This window comes from Gymnoscopelus microlampas (genome assembly GCF_963454915.1).
Source record: "Gymnoscopelus microlampas genome assembly, chromosome: 24".
Classification (NCBI taxonomy): Eukaryota; Metazoa; Chordata; class Actinopteri; order Myctophiformes; family Myctophidae; genus Gymnoscopelus; species Gymnoscopelus microlampas.
Window position 1 is genome coordinate 6,106,703 of NC_139961.1, and position 22,647 is coordinate 6,129,349.

Below are 22,647 nucleotides of genomic sequence, written 5' to 3' on the forward strand. Positions count from 1 at the left end.
TGATGATGCATTGCATTCCTCCCTTCCGCTATTCAGCTCTCGCGAGAACAGCTGAGCTGCTGGGCGCAATAGGAGACTGTCGTTCGTCTGTCGCGACAGTCGTGGATGAACTTCATTATAGTGTTTGCGCTTTCTCTTTTTATGACCCGTACATCTACATTAAGATTTACATTTCAAATATAAATGACCTCCCTTATGGCCATGGATGTTAACATTATGTACGGACCCTTAAAAGTACCTTTATTTTTCGTATTGTTCAATAAAAAGTATTTTAATTTGATAGGCAGCCATTTATCATAGAAATATTATGTATCAGAGTGCAGTAAACCTCCCAACCGATAGGGTCAGGTAGCTGAAAGCGTGGAGAAAATGTGGAGAAAATGGCCACCAATCTGATTAAGATGCTTTTTATTTAACAATACGGAAGATACGGATACTTTTACGGGCCCGTACATAATTGTAACATCCGTGGCCATTAGGTAATAACTTTATATTTGAAATTTGCACGTTTAAGTAGATAAACGAACCAAATAGGGAGAAAGTGTAAACACCAGGTTGAAGTTCATAAATGACATATGTCATGTATCAGGGCTATTGAGCTGGGTGCTGAGGGCCTGCAAAAACATAATAAAACATAATAATAATACTAATACTACTACTACTACTACTACTACTACTACTACTACTACTACTAATAATAATAATAATAATAATAATAATAATAATAATAATAATAATAATAATAATAATAATAATAATAATAATAATAATAATAATAATAATAATAATAATAATAATACTACTACTACTACTACTACTACTACTACTACTACTACTACTACTACTAATAATAATAATAATAATAATAATAATAATAATAATAATAATAATAATACTACTACTACTACTAATAATAATAATAAGAATAATAATAAGAATAAGAATAAGAATAAGAATAAGAATAAGAATAATAAGAATAAGAATATTACATAATAAGGGTAATAATAATAACAATAATAATAATATACATACATAGTAATATTTATTTAACAATGAATATCAATTAATCAATCAATACTGCAATTGTAGAAACACTCTGTTACAAGTCTGGTAATGAAACTTTACTTGAGTAAAAGTACAAAAGTATCGGCATCAAAATATACTTAAAGTACCAGAAGTAAAAGTAGTAATTAGGCAGAATGTCACATTAGGGACTAGGGATAACTGGGCACCAAAACCGTCTTGGCACTAGGGACCTAGAGACACACGGGCGGAAACGGAAGGCCTACAAATTCACGCCCACTTTTGAGACAGCGCTGCTACTCGGGGTCCGTTACAACGATGAACTGCAGCTCTCAATGCAATCTTTATGAGAGGCATTGTAAAATACCGTCATTTCATTGGTTAACTACTGAGGCTGTAGCGACTTTTTTGGTGTTCTAATAAAGTGTCCCATTTGTTTGATTTGTCCTTTTTAATGTCCCATATCTTTTTTTTTTTTTTTTTTTTTTTTTTTTTTACTCTTATAATTTTTTTCCCACGATTTTGTAACCCACATTTTTTCACCCAGTGCCAATTGCCTATGTAATCCTGGGCACTACCTACCCTCTGCCAGCCTAGGGAGAGCCCAAGCTGAAGCTCATGCCTCCTTCAATGCATGAGGAGCAAGCAGGCCGCTTCTTATCACCCGACAGGGGGGAGTTTCCTTGGTTGGACATAGCGCGTGGAAGGAACACGTTATTCCAACCAGTTCCCTTCTCCTCCATCAGGCGCCCCGGCTGACCAGGGGGAGGCAGTATAGTGACCAGGATTACTACATGTTTTTGTGAGGGTATTAACTACCCTAGGAGACACGGGGAGAACATGCAAACTCCACACAGAGTAGGCCCTTTCACCAACCCCACCTAGGGTATGGGCGCCGATGACGTGGAGGAGAGAACACGCCCCCAGCGCCCACAGCGTCCCTGGCGGGAATCGAACCCAGGACCTTCTAGCTGTGAGGCGACAGCGCTACCGACTGCGCCACCGTGCCCCCTAATGTCCCATATCTGTCATCTCGATATACTACCCACAATATACTATAATATACTCCATCAGTATGTCAAAACCGCTAGCATCGGAGATCTAGACTTTAAGTGGTCGCATGGTATATACGTCACGGACGCATCCCTTGAGGTTTTCAATACCCAGAAAACTGGCGAAAGTGGACGTTTTCAATATGTTTTGGTCATTATCTCTGGAACAGAAGGTCCAATCTGCTCAGTTCAAAGCTTGTTGGGTGCGTGACGTTGAGGACATTAAGCACGCAATGACACATTTTCGGGTTATTTGTTTTTTTTAGGGGAGGCGAGATCTTAGTTGGGCAGGCGACCGCCTGTCCTGCCTCTACAGTGTACACCACTGGTCGGCGCTCGGCGCTCGTAAAGACAGTGATGTCACTGAAATGCGACAACTTGTCTGTCTGCCGTCTACCCTCTGCTGTGTTAACATTATGGGTAACTCGTTAAAGTGGCAAATTAAATGTGAAACACATCAACTATTAAGAAAACAAGAAGATATGTTGACAAAGACACTCCATACATTTGGAAACATATTTTTATTTAAATCAATATCGTCTCCAGTTAATGCAGGATAATTTTAAAAGTAGGCTAATTCTCATATCCTCTCATAGGGAATGCATTGAGAGCTGCAGTTCGTCGTTCTAACGGACCTCGAGTAGCGGCGCTATCTCAAAAGTGGGCGTGATTTTGTAGGCCTTCCGTTTCCGCCCGTGTGTCTCTATGAGGGTATTAGGGACACGTGGGCACTAGAGAAATGTGGGCACCTGGTCAACTGGGAACTGGGCACTTGGGACATGTGGGCATCTGGACAACTGGGCACCTGGACGAGTGGGCACCTGAATTAGGATTTGTGTTTTTTTTACTTTACACAGCATGATGCTTTGTTGTTGTCACCATCTTGGCACTAGGGACACGTGGGCACTAGGGAAACGTGGGCACCTGGTCAACTGGGAACTGGGCATCTGGACAACTGGGCACCTGAATTAGGAAAATGTTCACATAGGCCTGTTATAGCGCCACCAGGAGACCGCTTTTTGCAAAACCATTTTTATGACAGTACTCCTACAGATTTGATCCAAACATCCCGCAAATTGGTACGAAGTATCTCTATAGACATTAAACGATACATGTATATCAGATTTTTCATATTCCATCCTGATTGGCTAAGAATGACTTCCAAAGTCTAAAGGAGTGCCTAAAAATCATGTTTTTGCATCAAACGGTTACATTGTGCGCATTTGTGGCGCCCCCTATGGATCAAAGTGGAAATTATTGAGTAAACCACCCTTGACATGTGATTCAAATTTGGGATTGACCGGACGCTTCATTCGTGATTTATGGATTTTTTTGTCAAACAGGCCCCTCCTGCTGACTTTGGAAGCCAATTACGGACAGACGGTATGGACTATCAAAATTGGAGATGTTCATTGCATGGGTCCAGAGATCATGTGTACCGATTTTTGTGAGATTTGGACAAAATATGTGGGAGGAGGAGCTAAAAGTGTGTTTTGAAGAAAATTCAAAATGGCGGAAAATCTATCCTGACGCAAATGGGCGTGGCCTATATGGGGAGTTTTTATTCTACGACCTACGGTTCAAGAGTTATAGGCCAAAACGTACAGGGGGTTGTTATAGCGCCACCATGAGGCCGACTGGTGTAATTCTTTTTTTAATAATTTCGAACTAAATCACGAACCACCCCTCCACGTCTTGAAACTCTAGCCCTTACGGTTTCTGAGAAAAAAATACTTGAATTTGAGTTTTTTCACTTTTCCATTAAAGTGGATGGAGACATTTAATGCACTAATAAATCAATATCAATTAAACTATATATAACCAATCTCTTAGCAAAATACACGCACACGATTCCCGGTGAGACCGGTCATTTTGACATATGGCACTAAATTGGGGGAAAAAACTGTGGGAGGAGTAGCGCGGCAAAATAAAGTTTATCTAGAAGTGGAATAAAGTGGGAAGAGTAGTCTGGTTGCCCTGTTAGGGCAACCACACTAAATAGTGAATAATCTTACCTATAATAAATGCATTGACTTACAATAAGTGCATTCAACATAGGTAGGCAAGGAAACTACTAATCACCAGAAGTCTGAAGTGCATTCTATTCTAAAACAAGCAACTAAGAGTATACCTAGCGCCGCTAAGGTAAAAGTGCAATATATCAGTTACCTACTTTCTTAAACAGAAAATAGTGAATATTCTCACCTATATAAAGGCATGTCCAAAAATAGGGACAACAGGTTGAAAGTGATTAATTCCAATGGCAACAGTTGACACAACACTGATAAATAAAGAGTCACAATAAGCAATCCTTCTAATTGTGGCATTTATTAGTTGTACAATTATGAAAAATAATCATAAAAAAAAGACTGGAAGCCCAAGATTATTTACAATATTTTTTTCTTAATCTGTTGTGAGGTCCCTATTCTGAGTCATATATCCTCAGTCCTTTTTTTTTTTAAATCGCAGGGTATTTTCAGAATGATATGTCAAACTTTATAAGACATATGCGTCCTTTTCTCTCTCTCCACAAATGTGACCCAAAAAAAATACATACATACATATATATAGATATCTATAAAAGCAAAACTCATTCAAGTATCAAAATACAGACAGCTAGATTCATATACAGTTTCAATATTCTCATCATCATCATCATCATCAGATTCGTCCCAGTTAAGTACCTCTACCCCCCCCCCCCACCCCCCCCCCATGCTTAGCAATATGCAAACGCCGGATGGGACCAGGATGGCTGAAGGTGCAAAACCGACACCAATGAGCCGACAGTGTACCGTAGAGCAGCGGTTCTCAACCGTCCTGTTCGCCCCCCCAAATAATTGGCCAAAAAAACCCCAAAAGATTAATGTAAACACAATAATAATGTAAAAAAAAAAAAAAAAAGAAGTCATGGTTTGCTTTTCTTTTAAAATAAACGTTTTTTTTTTTTCTTTTGATCGTGGAAACCGATAAATATGAACTTAAGTTCTGTTGATCCAAGCCCAGAACGTGGCTCTGAAAATGGACCCAAGCCTTGAGAACCACTGCTCTTAGAGTTTTACCATACTGACCCCAACATGTACCATAATTATAAGAGTTTATCATCATAATGACCGGACTATGTACCCATATACACATCATCAGCTGACTAAAAGAGTACCGCTAAAGCCCGCTTTATACTTGGTCGTACGCAACGAAGATAGCAGATCTACAAGCTAACTAGTAGTCCCAGAACTAGAAGTTAGTAGGCTCTGTGCATAAAGGCCAATACAGGCTCCTTCCAAGGTCGGAGTTTTTTTTTCTTTTTAAAAGGGAGGTGATATAACCATAAAGTATATCAAAGATGGTAGATATAGGAAGATCGTCCATCCCAATTATAGCCACTAGATGGCATACAATGGCATACCAACGTCCTGTTTACTGGTGCTAGATCCCACGAGTGTGTTGCTGGGACAGAGACAGGTCCCTAATAAAGTTGATGAGTCTCTGAAAAAAAGAAATGAGTCAAAATGGGACACTTGAGCCATCTGAGCAGCCCTCTGCTGGGTGGAGCCGTAAAAAACTGGGTGGTGCTGGGTGGTGCCCCCCAAAACCCCCCCTGGCGCCGTCCCTGCATGACAGACACACAACAACAACAAAAAAACATATATTTGACACTTTAATAAATCCATTAAAAAGACACTAGATGTCTGCATATGGAACATTGATCATCACATTGTTGCAGTGGCATGGAAGCTGAAAAGAAAGTGTGTGTGTGTGTGTGTGTGTGTGTGTGTGTGTGTGTGTGTGTGTGTGTGTGTGTGTGTGTGTGTGTGTGTGTGTGTGTGTGTGTGTGTGTGTGTGTGTGTGTGTGTGTGTACACTTGTACTTAGAGTTTAAGGGGTTTAGGGGTTAAAGGGATATTTCACTTTTTTTTTAATTGGGTCATTGTATCATCTACTCAGGCTTCTGGGAGCACCCCAGACAGTTTTTAAGTTGCTCGATTCAGTATTTAGATATTCATTTTATCAGACACGCCCCCTTCCTATACAAACCCATTGTAACTTCAAACTCCATTTTAACCATATTAGATTCATCAAGAACACTCGTCCTTGGTTCTGGTGACTCATCCTGCCCCCCCTAATATGTGAGAGGGGGGGCGTGTTTTTTCGATTCCTTTTTTCTTTCTTTTTTATTGTATTAAACTTTTTCATTTTCCAAATCTTTTTTTTTTTTTTTATAAATGGAAAAAATCTATCTTTTTTTGGGGGGGAACGCCAGCATTACTGTACAGTAAGTGTGTCCATAGTTATCTGTGAGGGAACAGCTTCCTGTAGCGTCCATAAGCAGCCACACCCATCAGCACCTTGACCACGGCCCAGCCTTCTTCTTCTTCTGCTGCCAGAACATCCACCTGCTGCACCGTGGCCTCCTTGTACAGCCAACTACACACACACACACACACACACACACACACACACACACACACACACACACACACACACACACACACACACACACACACACACACACACACACACACACACACACACACACACACACACACACACACACACACACACACACGTTTGGGAATCACTTGGTTACAATACAGGCTGCATTTTTTTTGCATTTTTTAACACCAATCTTCTCTTCTGGGGGTCCCTGGCACAAAACATATTCAGATGGGGGTCCGCAGCCATATACAGTTTGAGAACCACTGATGTAGGCGACACAGCTGCAGCTGACATTTTTGTATCGTTCCTTTGTATTTAATTCCGTCTTTGAATTGCCCCTATATTTCATGTTTGTTTTTATGTATGTGAAGTGAAAAGTGCTGTATAAATAAAGTTTATATTATGCTAGGGATTGTTGATTTCGTCGACTAAAACTATGACAAAAAATGTTGGTCGACTACCTTTTTACACTAACGAAAACTAAATAAAGACTAAATAAAAACTAAGCTATGACGACTAAAACTCAGACTAAATGCATTGACAATTTCGTCAACAAATGAAAACTAGACTAAAATGTTAGTGAGGGACGAGTGGAGAAGAGATCTAAGACAAGTCATGTTATGCTTGTGCTGTTTGCGCTCGGGTGTTGCGCTCTGAAAATAGCAGATCTACAAGCTCACAACGCGTCGCAGCAGATCGGCTATTTTCAGCATGCAACCAAGTGTGAAATCAGCCATTATGACGCCATCAAGGCACCGGAAAAAAAACATTTTAGTCGACTAAATTAACTGTAGATTTAGTCGACTATAATCTTATATAAACTAGACCAGTGGTTCTCAAACTTTTTCATGTCAAGGACCCCCAAATGGACACTTAACACATCGGGTGCCAAACACGGTCTGAACCGTGTGTTTACATAGTGGCGGTTCCGAAGCTTCTGTGCCGAACACGGTCTGAACCGTGATTTCAGTATTTTTGTTTTTTTCGTTTTTCTCCGCGCGGGCGGGGCTAGAGCAGCTCTGGGAGCACCCATTGTAATCCTGCGAAGGAAGTGCCAGATAGCTCACCGGAAACACATTTTTTTTCCCCATCCGCTTCCTGTCTATTTCCTACTTTGAAACGCCTATATCTCCGAATCTGTTTCCTGTGGGGAAAAGCGGTCATGCGCGATGCGCGATCCCCCCCCCCATTGTAACCCGCGAGGGGAATGTTATGGTTCCAGGCAGTAGCCAGGCTCATGGCAGAACATGAATCGATGCTTTTTTTTGCGTGGATTTGCTTGTAACGCACGCGGAAACGTTAAACAGCAAAGCGCAGTCAATGGGGAGAATGCTGGCACCCACGATAAGTTGTTATGAAAAAATGCTGGCACCCGATGTGTTAATAGCCCACGGACCCCCATTTGAAAAGATACATTTTAAGGACCCCCAGTTTGACATGCATTAGGGTTACGGACCCCCATTTAATGGCATTTCTATCTCTGGGACCCCAATTCATGTTGTAAAATCAAGGTTAACTTAACTCTGAGAGTGTACAAATGGACCCTAACGGGTCCATTTGGTTCCATTTGTACACTCTCACTCTTGTACACCACTGTCACCAAATGGTGACAGTACTACTAAATCAAAAAATGTCAACACTGTTAAGTGGTTAAATGGACACCAAAGGTCAAAGAGCCAGTCACATGATGCACTGTGACTGCACTTTAACTGCAGAGCGTTACCTGAGCCTCCGATGTAGCGTGAGCCTCCGCCCTGCTGGTCCAAGTCTGCAATGTCGTTTCTGAGTCGTGATCTAACCAGAAACATACAGTAACAAAGAAAAAAACTGTGAAAATAGCCGATCTAACAGCTCACAACATGTCGTACTGCGAAAGGTTGTGAGCTGTAGATCGGCGATTTTTGCTATTTTGTGCGACACTATCATACGACAAAGTATAAAATAATGCATTAAATTATAAAAAAAAAAGAAAACTAAAAGATGAAATATGGACATACAAGGTTTCTAACCTAACCAATTGGTTCTCAAAGTGGGGTCCGGGGACCCCAGGGGGTTCTTGGGGGGGGTTCCAGGGGGTCCCCAGAAAAAGTAGTTAACATAGCATCACAATCATTTTTACCACTTCTTCCATTCATACGTTGGCCATTAAAAAATGGCAGATATACAAGCTCCTGCGAGCTTGTACATCTATTTTTTTAATTATATAATTTAGATTTTTTTTTTTTACCCAAATCTCTTCATGGGGGTCCCTGGCACAAAACATCTTCCGATGGGGGTCTTTGGTGCGAAAACGTTTGAAAACTACTGCCCTAACCTTACCTACATTTTAGCGAGGCTTGTTGAAGCCTAGGTCAGGGGTCTCCAACAGGGGGTCCGGGACCCCTAGGGGGTCCTCAGAGCTACTACAGGGGGTCCGCCATTAACCACTTGAACAGAGGGGGGTCCCTGCTTCATCTCTCTCTCAGCTAGGAGGTCCTTGGGCTGAAAACATTGAAGACCCCCTGGCCTAGGTTACCTGAGGAGGGGGATCTATAGGGTACCTGAGCAGGGGGGTCTATAGGGTACCTGAGGAGGGGGATCTATAGGGTACCTGAGCAGGGGGAACCCAAGCTCACGACGACGCGGTGTGAGCTTGTAGATCAGTTATTTTCACTAGTTTTGAAAGTTTCTGATTTTTTTTTTTTTGCCTATAAAAGGCACACCCGATCGGTTATTAACACATTGAGTGCCAAAAATGTTTTTTATGTTTTCCATAATCCAACCATTGAGTGATTTCCCTTCACAGCACCAGGAGATATCATTTTTCGAAGATTTATACTCCCATCCACTTCCTGGTTAACTTATTACTTTAAAAGCCTGTATCTCGGCTCCTGTGTACTTTTTTTCTTTACTATGTATTTTTGACTATTTTCAACTGGCTGCAACTATGGAACGGATTACCAAATGTTTTTAATTTTTTCCCCCCTGATTCCACGACACCCCAGTGTGTGTAATGAGGGGATCACCGTGAGGACGGTGATCACAGAAAATATTTTGTGACTACTTGAAAAAGGTACAAAAATTGTTAAAAACAGCCAGCACAGTGCTGGCTGTTTTTTCGGCCTGGCGGAGACAATAATATGAACGCATAGTATCCTCTATCACAGTGGTTCTCAAACCTTTTCATTTCAAGGACCCCTATTTGAACATTTTCTACCTCTGGGACAGCAACCTATACTTTAAAATCCTAACTCTAAGAGTGTAAAAATGGAACCAAATGGGTTCCACTTGTACACCCTCTGTTTGAGAACCACTGCTCTATCATGTACACTAAACAAGAGCATAGGCGCCTAGACATAAAAGAAGATCTCAGATACAGTAATTTGGTTAGAATCAAGATGCATATTGTCTAAAACAGTCAATCACTCATTTGATTTCTCACCATTTCCTCTGCTGTAGCATTTGGCCTATAATCCATGTTACACATTTTAGCCACTTTAAACCTTTCATCACCTGGTTGAAAATAGCCGATCTACAAGCTTGTAGATCGGCTATTTGCACACAGGATGAACATGTATTGAACAGCTTTCTGTCTGTCTCTGTCAGTCCAAAGCCAATAGGCCTGCACATAATTTAATATCTCAAATAATATGAACACATACCAGGGGAGTGGTTCTCTAAGAGCTGGATTTCAACTGCAGCTTTAGCACCACACTGTCATGTTAAATAAGTAACTTTACTGATTAACTATACAGGGTCCCCAGAAAAACGTGTTAATATCTATAACATCAAAATCAGCAAGCCACATAGACCCTATATACATCAGCCATTTGAAAATAGCCAATCTACAAGCTTGTAGATCGGCTATTTAAAAACATTAATGAAGTGAACGTTTTGGAATATTTGCATACATAACTGTCTCAAATAGGAACACACAGTATCCCCTGTCACAGTGGTTCTCAAACCTTTTAATTTCAAGGACCCCCAGTTTGATATGCATTACACCACGGACCCCCATTTGATAACATTTTCTATCTCTGGGACCACAATCTATACTATACAATCCTAAGAGAGTGTACAACTGGAACCAAATGTGTTAACTGGACAGCGTGACAACTAATTGAGTGATAACATTTCATGTAAACAGATTAAAGCAAAATAAAAGCTCACGACTGAAAATATGTATGGCCAAACCCTATTATTATGAGACTGTGAAACAGTGTTGAAATGAGTCAATACAATTATGATGTTTAGTAATATTGTTCCTGCCGTTTTACATACTGCCAACCAGGCAAAGAAATCAGACTTCTACAAGACACATTGAGAGCTTGTAGATCGGCTATTTTCGCTGCCCAACATGCTTCCATAGAAGACATGCTGGCTGCTATGGAATCCAAATTACTGAAATTAGTGACTCACCGCTGGAAGAGGGCCTCTGGGCAACGGAACCTCTCGTTGCCGATGGTGAGAACCTGTCCGTCGGGCAGCTCGTAGCTCTTCTCCAGGGAGGAAGACGAGGACGCGGTGCCCATTTCCTGCTCAAAGTCCAGTGCAATAGCACAGTTTCTCCTTGATGTCACGCACGATCTCACGCTCGGCTGTTGGGCAGAAGAGGAGAATGGGATTAGTTAACAGAAGGCAATATATAATTCATATTCTTTAACAACTTGGAATCCCAGCATGCATATTGTGGGGGAACTTAAGCCAAAAATAGCAGATCTATAGCTATTTTTGCCCAAGAGATTTTGTGTAGAAAGTACAGAGCCAGCTCATGTCCTGTTTACCAAGTCTAAAGGGATTAAGTGGTTTAAGTGTGCTTGTGGTGTAAACCGCCGACAGGATGTTGAGGGGTTTTACACCTCTAGCAACAATATAACACTAAAAGCCTTCTCTAGCTGGTTTCAATGTGTGGCTGAGGAGTTTGGCTGGTTTCAAGGTGTTTTTGCCAACCTGTGGTGGTGAAGCTGTAGCCCCTCTCGGTGAGGATCTTCATGAGGTAGTCTGTGAGGTCGTGTACAGCCAGGTCTAAACCTGAGGATGGCATGGGGCAGAGCGTAGCCCTCGTAGATGGGCACAGTGTGGGTCACGCCGTCACCGGAGTCCATGACGATACCGGTGGTACGACCAGAGGCGTACAGGGACAGCACGGCCTGGATGGCCACGTACATGGCGGGGGTGTTGAAGGTCTCGAACATGATCTGAATGAAGAGAGGGTTGGGTGGGTTAGATGATGAGTCACTTCTGTTATCACAAAGAATGAATATTGCCACGACCCTTGTTTGGGTCGTGGATACATTTTTCATGGGTCACAAAGTAATATCCCATTTCTGTCTAGTACAATTCTAAAGATTTTCAAAAAGTTAAAGGAATTTCAATAACTCAAGATTACTACATTTTAAGAAAAGCAAAGAAGTTCAGACTTGGACCCTGGACCCCACTTTGAGAACCACTGCTAGTAACAGGTCACAATCACAGCACTTTCAGCTCGTTCACGGTTTAGAACACAACACACGTCATGCCAGAACATTACAGTAAAGTACCCTTGGTTCATATTTAACTGATTTTAGTAGTTTCACATCAATTCTCTCCCCACTACTACAACCCTTGTTGCACAACGCTGGTGCAGTTAGTTACCAAGCAACATCTAAGCGAGTGGCTTATCAAACATGACCCATATCTGCCCATGCTCCAACCAATCCTTTACTACAGTCTAAGTAAACCTGAAGCTTCCATTAAAGAAGAAAAGATCAGCTGAGGAAAGAGGATACCTAGAGAGTGGCAAGCAGGAGGAAAAGAGGACAGGGTTGAGGAACTAGACTAGGCCTGCGACAAGTGCAAGTATTTGATAGTCGTAATTCTTTTTGCATAATTGTCATAATCATGTACATACTGAAAGATTTTGCACTTTCAAACATTTTCCAAAAATAGCAGATCTACAAGCTTACAACTTGCGTTGCAAGCTTGTAGAGCAGCCATTTCTGCTACTTTAAAAAAAAAATTGTCACCAAGTAACCGATCTACAAGCTCACAATGCATCGTGTTGTGAGCTTGTAGATCTGCCATTTTTGTACGCCACCCGTGTACAACAAAGCATAATACAGGGTGAAATAGTCAGACTAATTAATTTGATTATTTACAAATGAAATCATGTTAATGTCGATTCATTGATATAAAACATTCAACCCTGCAGCTATTTAATTAAACTACATGAGCCAGACTAAGTCGGTTATAGTTTTTTCTAATTGTCGGGTTTCGAAACATTTTTGTTCATAACCCAGGCCCACATCTTCCTGCAAGTCCCCAGTTTTTGTTTTCTTACCTGGGTCATCTTCTCCCTGTTGGCCTTGGGGTTGAGGGGGGCCTCTGTGAGCAGGACGGGGTGCTCCTCGGGGGCCACACGCGGCTCGTTGTAGAAGGTGTGATGCCAGATCTTCTCCATGTCGTCCCAGTTGGTGACGATGCCGTGCTCGATGGGGTACTTCAGGGTCAGGATAACTCTCTTGCTCTGGGCCTTGTCGCCCACGTAGCCGTCCTTCTGGCCCATGCCCACCATCACACCCTGGAGAGGAAGAAGAAACACAAAGGTTAACAAACAGCAGGGGGGGGGGGGGGACACCTAATCTCCATATTTTCACTTTTGTAAATTAATGCCCTACTTGAGCATGCTACAGCGTCACAAAAGTGTCATATCTGCAAGCTTTTTGCCATTTTTGAATCCTGAAAACCAATTTACTTAACATGCGAGCTTGTAGATTGGCTAATTTAACATACAGGACAAAGGTGAGACAGTCAGCAGGGTACAGCACTGCAGGGACTTGCACCCTGAAATCAGCATAAGCTAGAAGTACTAACTACCAGTGCTTGTTTGCTTTGTGACACCACCATGTCCCTACTTGCATGTGGATACAGAAAATATTAAAAAGGCCTGTGGTCAGGGGACCCCCAGGGGTCCTTAAGGGGGTTCCCGGGGGTCTCCAGAAAAATGTGTTATTATAACATCAAAATCATCAATAAACCCTATAGTAAAATGCATATTCATTTGGGTGTCCTTCACATGAAAACGTTTGAGAACTACTGTAATAGCACACACGTATTGGATGAACATTTTATTCACATAAACAGCTTTTGAGTCTCTCTCTGTCCAAAGCCTCAACTCTATTACACTAGTTGGGAGCATAATGCACACACAACATCCACAATCATGTAGACTATACATAAAGGCCTACACATAATTAAATGTACAAAATTAAAAATACATAATTGAACAGCTTTCTGTCTCTGTCAGTCCAAAGCCAATAGGCCTGCAACATCAAAATCGGCAAGCCACATAGACCCTATATACATCAGCCATTTGAAAATAGCCAATCTACAAGCTTTTAGATCGGCTATTTAAAAACATGAAGTGAACGTTTTGGAATATTTGCATACATAACTGATAACGTAGAATAATGAGGGCAATATTATGCCCTAATTAGCCCAAGCTATCACTGGAACCTGGACCCTGTGTATACTTTATGATTTTGGGTAAAAAGGTGTTAAGACTGTAAAGGTATAGTAATAATAAAAGAGACGACAACGACAGGTTAAAATAAGGTAATTATTATTACAAAATGAGTTATTAATTACAGTTACAATTAATTGCGGTTAGATTGAGTTTGCACAGAGCTGCGATAGGAGGCAATACAAAAATAAGGACCGTATAGCGTTCCTTCAGGTTAAGTAAAAATGTTACAACTGGATTATGGCAGAGAGAGATTCAGATATATTGAAGGAGGAACAGTCTGTTATCTTCACAGAGTTGGATGAGGGGGGGGGGATTTTGACCTCGCAGGATGACTTCAAAGCCCTCTTCCAGGACTAAAAGCAAAATGAGTACGCAGCTCCCGGAAATCTTGTGACCCAAATCCAAGGATCGGGGCAAAACTTGATAGTAGGCTCCAGGAATCCACAACAAGACAGTTTCTCAGGATGACTTAGACACAACTTTCAGGCAGTGTACAGTTCACGGCTGCACCCTTGTGTGTCCAGGGTGGACAGATGGCCTTCTGCTGTATTTCACGTGATGTTAAAACCTTTATGCAGCATTTATATTAATTTGACATTTAAAGCAGGTTTAAGACATTAGACAAATTATGATTAATTAAAACATATCCATCAAGCCTACCTCTTTATCATGATTTGGATAGGGTCAAAGGGCAAGCGGATTGTACCTTGTGACATTATTCAAACCAAACCAAACCAGACACAGACAGGCAAATCTTACAGTGACAAATGACCTAAAGGGCAAATGGATTGGAAGTACAAATGTATTGTAAGGACTGTATACTTTAAATCGAAGTGTAGATTAACAAACCTTACATTGTGACAGATATTACTTTGAAAGGACTGTATATAATGGTTATTCATTCAATTAGGAAGTAAAACAGGGTTATATTTCATGAGATTTCGAGACACATACGACAAAGTTTTTCCCGGGTATTACCTTTTGTTTAGTGGAGTCGCGTCTAGTTCTCCACCTGCAGCGTTCAGCAACAGCTGATTAACAATTCACATCTCCACTAACAAATAATTTTATTATAATTCAAAAATCTCAGCTAATGTACCGTTCCAAACAAACCTTTTCAAAATATGTTTGGATGTAATCAATTTTTTAGCACCTGTTATTGACCCATAGCCCGTTTTGGTTGATAGAGTGAGGGGAAATTGACCAGGCTGACAAGTTTTTGAAATTGGACTTTGACAAGACACCTACGTAACTGATCAAAGACGATTCTGGACAATTCAGATAAGAGAATTACCCCTCCTCGTGTTGAGCTGGTCCAGATACTTTAACAAGTTTTTAAGTATTTAAAATGTAACGGTACACTTCTGACCTGTATTTTTACTTTTTGGTAGTAGGGCTGTGTCTAGCCTTCCACCTGCGGCCTTTAGCAACAGTTGATTAACCATTCACATCCCCACTAACAAATAACTTTACTTTATTTAGGGAAAAACTCAGTGGAATGGCCCCAAAACCCAGGAAATACTCCCCGAATGTAATACCTCCTGATTGCATGTATATGGGGTTTATTTTGGTAGGAGGAATCATGTTAATGGATTAAGTAAGTACAACCTTCATCTACAAATCTCTCCCCTTGTCACATTCAATGGGTCCCTCCCCTGGTGTGAGACCAGCATAATGATTTATACATGTACCTAAAACGTTCTCATCGAACACCCAAAGTTTGGATCGGGGGTTATTCTAGATGATATGATCAGAGGTACACCATAAATCCATATACATATATACATACATACAGGGCAAGTATCTATATATAAATAAAGAACTGGAAATATTCAGAAATGAGAATATCCAGCTGCTTAGTCAAACACCAGTGTTAAAAAATATGGAGGATGTCCAGTACAGATCGCGTGCGGTTAATATAACCTTCTTACGTCATTATCCTACACTTTTCCATAGCACAAGAGGGCTGCTCTCAAAAAAAATTACCCTGAGCATGTCAGTCAACAACTTGTCAACACATTAACAGCACAAAAGCAACTATGAGCAGCCTAAATGTTTACCGCGGAGAGGAAGGAAGAGAAAAAGAGAGAGAGATGGAGAGATGGAGAGAGAGAGATAGATATATAGTGAAATATTGTATTTTTAAGAACGTTTAGTCTAGAATCTATTTATGGCAGTGGATACGGGCGCTCTAACAGACTATAGTTAAAGTTTGACACGCTCAAAGCCCTGAAAAGATTCCCCGTTCAAAAAGTTTTGAAGAACGAAAATAAATGATGAGTTATATAAGTGACCGTCTAGACCATATTATACAAAATATATATATTCAAGAATGTTTTTCATGAATTTAAGGGGGTTATAAAACATTTTAGTTTAAATCAAAATTAACAAAATAAAATTAAATCAAAATTAAGGAGTAGTCTGTTCATAAAGTCTTGTTTGTGTAACATAAATGAAACAATATTACAATTAAAAGAAAAAGATTTAACTCTTGAAACGTAATGTCTAATGATTATCACAATCCCTCTTTTGACCCGACATAAAAGTCAGGAAAATGAGCGATTTGACCATAAATGGTATCTTGCAGTTATACCTATATATACACACATACATACATATGCCTGTCGATATACATATACCCACAGATACAAAGAACTACTGGTATCTATATCCATACGTACGCATCCTGCAGGCAAGGTAGACCCATGCCGGTCACACATACTGTACGTATGTATATATATACAAAAAAAACACAGATCTACGATCTATAAAAAATATCTGTATTTAGAAAAAGGTTCACCAAAAGATTCCTTGTAAGCGTTAATCTGATATAAAGGTTAGTGTTGTATTTTTTTTAGCATGAATTCGTTTCGAGGGAGCGAGTTCTACAAGCTACTGTATGCTAGATGCTAGATGACCCCGGAAACATAAGCTACCGGGGTTTCCCATAAATCGCCCCGGAAGTATAAGCCCGCAATGATTTATGGGAAATGAAGTCATCTAAAAGTTACATAGAAAAATCAGCGACAAAGCTTTGAAAAGTATTTACAATTATCTGAATTTATGGGGCATAAACAAAATATATTTACTGGTTCAATGAATTTAGAACAGAAGGGGGAAAGGAATATAAAATTTATTATTAAGGCTTATTTTTAAAACTCACAATATTAAATGGATTTAATCTACAGTGGTCAAAATAAAACCGGTCAAAGGTAAAATATATATATATATATGTCCACCCCCCACAACACCCCGGCCGGAGGTGATGAGAGAAAGAGACAATAAAAATACATTAGAGTGTAGCGCTCCACTCTGAATTTTAGAGATGAAAATTAATAACGAGCTACATAATGACCACAGTAGATAGGAAAATTTATGAGACACAGGAATGTCCTAATAACCGACTAAGTTGAATAGCCGACAAAGAGATAAGATTTGTTCTCCCGTCGGACACATAATTATATATTTATCTGGGTAGCCCAGTGCGATAGGATGGATAACGCGGTGGCGGGTGTCCAGTGGACATGATCCCGCATTGTTTGGAACTGCTCTTCTGGCAAGGGAGTCAAATGGCGATAGGTTGTTTTTATGTGGGAATTAAGGGCGTCGAGAGTGTCTCTCTGTGTCCGAGTTAAGAATTTGGAATAGTTTAGTATCGGCACATAAATTATGGCATTTGGAAATGTTTCTCTGGCCACCAGGTGTATCATGTTGAGGGCTGCCATGTTTAAACATTTGACATCTAATGGAATATTGGGCTGGTCCCTGGAGTTAATGCCAAGAGAGAAGACAACGATGCCAGCATAGTTGTCCCTCGCGGTTTTACTCAACATATGGCAAATATTTCGAAAGTTGCCGCCGGGGAAGCTGTCAATTTGAACGTTTGAAAACGGGTAGCTCGGTATCCGTGCCAAATTACTGTCTCCCAGTATCAGAATGGGTCGCTGCCGTTCGAAAGCCCATAATAATAATAATTACGCTGAAGTGGGAGCTGGAGGAGGGCAGGGTTTGAACCTCCGCATCCCTGTGAGGGGAGCGGACAAGCGTAGGACAGATGATTGAGTTGACCACATGCATAACATTGCACGGGTGATGTGCGTCTAGCCATTGGAAGGGCTTCCCTAGGGGGTAATTCTCTCGGGGCGGCCGGCATGGTAGGGACTGGCATGTTAGCCAGTGAGCGGGCTACCATGCAGACAGAAGGGGGTCTATAATTTGGGGGTTGTCTATGCCTTAGATATGCCATTATGGTGTTATTACAATTAAGAGACCCTTGCCAAGTTAATTCTGAATCTAATAAGATCAATGATTTGAATTATGAAAATTAAATTAGTTTTGGGATGGTTAAATTTAACAGTTAATTTATAACTATTTTATATCTAAAGTGAACAGTTTAATTTATGGCAATTTACAGTTATATGATATAACTATAAATTGTCACAATGCCTCTCTAATGTGCAAAGTCAATAAACCATACTATACCCTTCCAGTAGACCGATCACCGGATCCAGTATTCCGCGAAGAAATGAAAAATATATTTCCGAGTATATAAAAAAATCCTAGTAATTCGCTCGTTCACGAAAAATCAGAGTATTTCGCGTATTTTATCCGCGCTCGTTTGGACCATTTGTTAACGTAGAATAATGAGGGCAATATTATGCCCTAATTAGCCCAAGCTATCACTGGAACCTGGACCCTGTGGAGACTTTATGATTTTGGGTAAAAAGGTGTTAAGACTGTAAAGGTATAGTAATAATAAAAGAGACGACAACGACAGGTTAAAATAAGGTAATTATTATTACAAAATGAGTTATTAATTACAGTTACAATTAATTGCGGTTAGATTGAGTTTGCACAGAGCTGCGATAGGAGGCAATACAAAAATAAGGACCGTATAGCGTTCCTTCAGGTTAAGTAAAAATGTTACAACTGGATTATGGCAGAGAGAGATTCAGATATATTGAAGGAGGAACAGTCTGTTATCTTCACAGAGTTGGATGAGGGGGGGGGGATTTTGACCTCGCAGGATGACTTCAAAGCCCTCTTCCAGGACTAAAAGCAAAATGAGTACGCAGCTCCCGGAAATCTTGTGACCCAAATCCAAGGATCGGGGCAAAACTTGATAGTAGGCTCCAGGAATCCACAACAAGACAGTTTCTCAGGATGACTTAGACACAACTTTCAGGCAGTGTACAGTTCACGGCTGCACCCTTGTGTGTCCAGGGTGGACAGATGGCCTTCTGCTGTATTTCACGTGATGTTAAAACCTTTATGCAGCATTTATATTAATTTGACATTTAAAGCAGGTTTAAGACATTAGACAAATTATGATTAATTAAAACATATCCATCAATAACTGTCTCAAATAGGAACACAGTATCCTCTGTCAGTGGTTCTCAAACCTTTTAATTTCAAGGACCCCCAGTTTGATATGCATTAGACCCCCATTTGATAACATTTTCCATCTCTGGGACCTCAATCTATATTATAAAATCCTATCTCTCAGAGTGTACAAATGGAACCAAATGGACCCTGAGGGTCCATTTGGTTCCATTTGTACACCCTCAGTGCCCTACAATGTACAATAAACAAGAGCATAGGGGCCTAGACATACATAAACAGATCAGATACAGTGATTAGAATCAACATCTACAATACATTACATTGTCTGAAACAGTCCATCACTAATTAGATTTCTCCTCATTTAGCATGTGGGTTGCATAATATCATGCATGTTACACTGAGCGGTTTACAACATTGGTTCTCAAAGTGGGGTCCGGGGACCCCCAGGGGTACTTGAGGGGGTTCCAGGGGGTCCCCAGCTAAATGATGGACAGGAACCAAATGGACCCTTATGGGTCTGTAACTCTACGGGTCCATTTGGTTCCATTTGTACACTCTCAGAGTTAGATTAACATTGATTTTACAAAATGAATTGGGGTCCCAGAGGTATAAATGCCATTAAATGGGGGTCCTTAGCCTAATGCATGTCAAACTGGGGGGTCCTTGAAATTAAAATGATTGAGAATCACTGCTAGAGAGCCTTAAAAACCTTCTCTTATGGGGGTCCCTGGCATATCTTTTCAAATGGGGGTCCGCGGGGTAATAAGTGTCCATTTGGGGGTCCTTGACATGAAATAGTTTGAGAACCACTGGTTTACAAAACCCCCACACACCCCAGATGGAGGTAAACATTGTGTTGACCAACAACACACATTGACCCATGACCACAACAACATACTGTCATGTCAAATAACAGTACAAAAACGGAGCTAGAGCTCTTTCCCTCACACTGCTATATAATAACCAAGCTAAAAAATATTATAAATACGAAATGTAAAATCGAGGCTTAATGGTGATGAGTGATGTTCTATGAATAATGATGTGTGTCTAGCATGGACTGTTAGCTTTAAGCTGCAGCCCAGCACACACTTATAACATCCCAGATTGATAATGAATCCACTGTACATTCACCAACTCACCAGGTTATCTAAGCCAGTGGTTCTCAAACTTTTTCATGTCAAGGACCCCCAAATGGACACTTATTAGCCCGCGGACCCCCATTTGAAAAGATACATTTTAAGGACCCCCAGTTTGACATGCATTAGGGCTACGGACCCCCCCATTTAATGGCATTTCTATCTCTGGGACCCCAATTCATGTTGTAAAATCAATGTTAACTTAACTCTGAGAGAGTACAAATGGAACCAAATGGACCCATAAGGGTCCATTTGGTTCCCTGGTTTGAAATTTTAACTCACCATAAAATCCATCCAACGAGTTGAAAAAAGTGTTTAAATCGCTTCTCTCCTCAGCCGGTGTCACGACTTAACTGGAAATCATTTTGTCTGGCCTCTCGCTCGCTCCCGACAGCAGATGTTGTTTGAGGAAGTGGGTGGAGCTTACTTCGTCCAAGCTTAACGTCGTTTATATCAATGAATAAAGCATTACATCCATCCCATTGTTTGTGGAATCTTACTTGTATGAAACAGTAAAGACATGCAGCCATAAAAAACAGTTGGAATAATGAAGAAAATCTACAAAAACATCTGAAAGTGTTAACTGGGATTCGATCCCACCTCCACAGTTGACAAAGATCCATAATCCTGCGCCTAACCTGTTACGCTATGAAACGCTGAAAAATAGTTTACTGTGTGTCAAAAACTGACGCAACATGAACTAGATGGTTCAACTGAATCAACTGGTTGCTCATATAAGCAGATAATATCGACTAATTTAAGCGCTCTGTTCACATGATAGTTTAATAGCTGTAGAAACAAGTAAATGATGTTGGTAGTCCCACCATGAACCACAAACTCTTGTGTGAAGTCTGACAAGTGCATAATAGCCTGTCATCTTAATAATCTTAGTTATGTTTTCATTACAAACGCTGTTAAACTAGGCTGTGCACTGCAGAGCGTAGAACAGCACCATCTGCTGTAGGTCCTATGTTAAGACAGCAGCACCACCAGTTCAAATGGTAGCCTATTATTATAGTGATATATATTATATCACAATGCATGTATCAAATCAATAACAAGCCCATTAACCTGGACTCTACACACCTCTACAACGATTTATGGACCTATTTGACATAGACATAGATAATAGCATAATCGCTGTTGTCTCATTTGCACACTTAAATTGCTGATGTTCCAAACAAAAGAGCAAGTGATGATCAGATTGTGCGAAAATGTCATTTTATTTTACCTTTATTTAACCAGTAAAATCACATTGAGACCATAGTCTCTTTTACGAGTGTGCACTGGCCAAGAAAAGAGGCAAATACATGTTACACAGCTCTGCCAGTAACAACAAATACATGACATGACAAAGACAAACAAATAACATTCGTAATACCAATAAAAAACTACTACCAGGGAGGCTCAGAGAGAATCTAAATAGCTAACCATTAACAGACTAATGAAAAACTAATAAGAACATATATCATAATGATAATTATGACCATAATGGCCACATGGATGGAAATAGGAAGTACAAGGAGGACAAATAAGCTCTGATAGTCATTTGTTTATTAAGGGTTGTTACATCCTCAATATACTATGCTAAATAGCACAATCAAAATCACTAAGTACTAGTTTCAATTCTTGGCTTTGGCTGTGTTTTTGTGTTCCATGAGCAAAACCTTAACACATCCAACCCTTGATGTTTGCTGACAAGCAAGGCACTGGGGGGTACCATTTGTATAGTCTTTGGCATGACTGATGATGGATTGAATCCTCCTGACATGACCTCCCAATCTCAGGGCAGACACTCTAGAAAGTAAAAGAACATAATAAGGGTATTATTATTACAAGGGTAAATGAGTGCAAAGAAAAACAACTGAGTGCTCCAAATGATCCAGGTAAACATCAAACCTGTAGCATCTGTATGCATGATGAGGTGGTGAGGCTAGCTGGTGGCCTCCTCCTCCTCCTCCTCCTCCTCCTCCTCCTCCTCTCCTCCACACTCCTCCTCCTCCTCCACTCCTCCTCCTCCTCCTCCTCATCTGTCCTGCTTGCTAGCTGGTGGCCTCACCATCATCTGTCCGTGATCAGTGCTCTAGACCACTGATGATCACCATCATCAGTGGTCTAGAGCAGTGGTTTACAACCAGTGGTCCGGGGACCACCAGTGGTCCTTGAGGGGGTTCCAG

The 22,647-nt window shown here is 40.7% G+C and overlaps 1 pseudogene across 1 annotated transcript; it reads right to left on the reverse strand.

Moving 5' to 3' along the window:
- Positions 1–6,360: 6,360 nt before the first annotated feature.
- On the reverse strand, positions 6,361–20,812 carry LOC311040520 (actin, cytoplasmic 1-like; annotated as a pseudogene). The gene is made up of 6 exons (XR_014602954.1): positions 20,753–20,812; positions 12,807–13,046; positions 11,438–11,685; positions 10,907–11,085; positions 8,232–8,302; positions 6,361–6,449 (listed from the first exon to the last, which is right to left on the reverse strand). The product of XR_014602954.1 is annotated as an actin, cytoplasmic 1-like (transcript).
- Between the last annotated feature and the right edge of the window lie 1,835 nt (positions 20,813–22,647).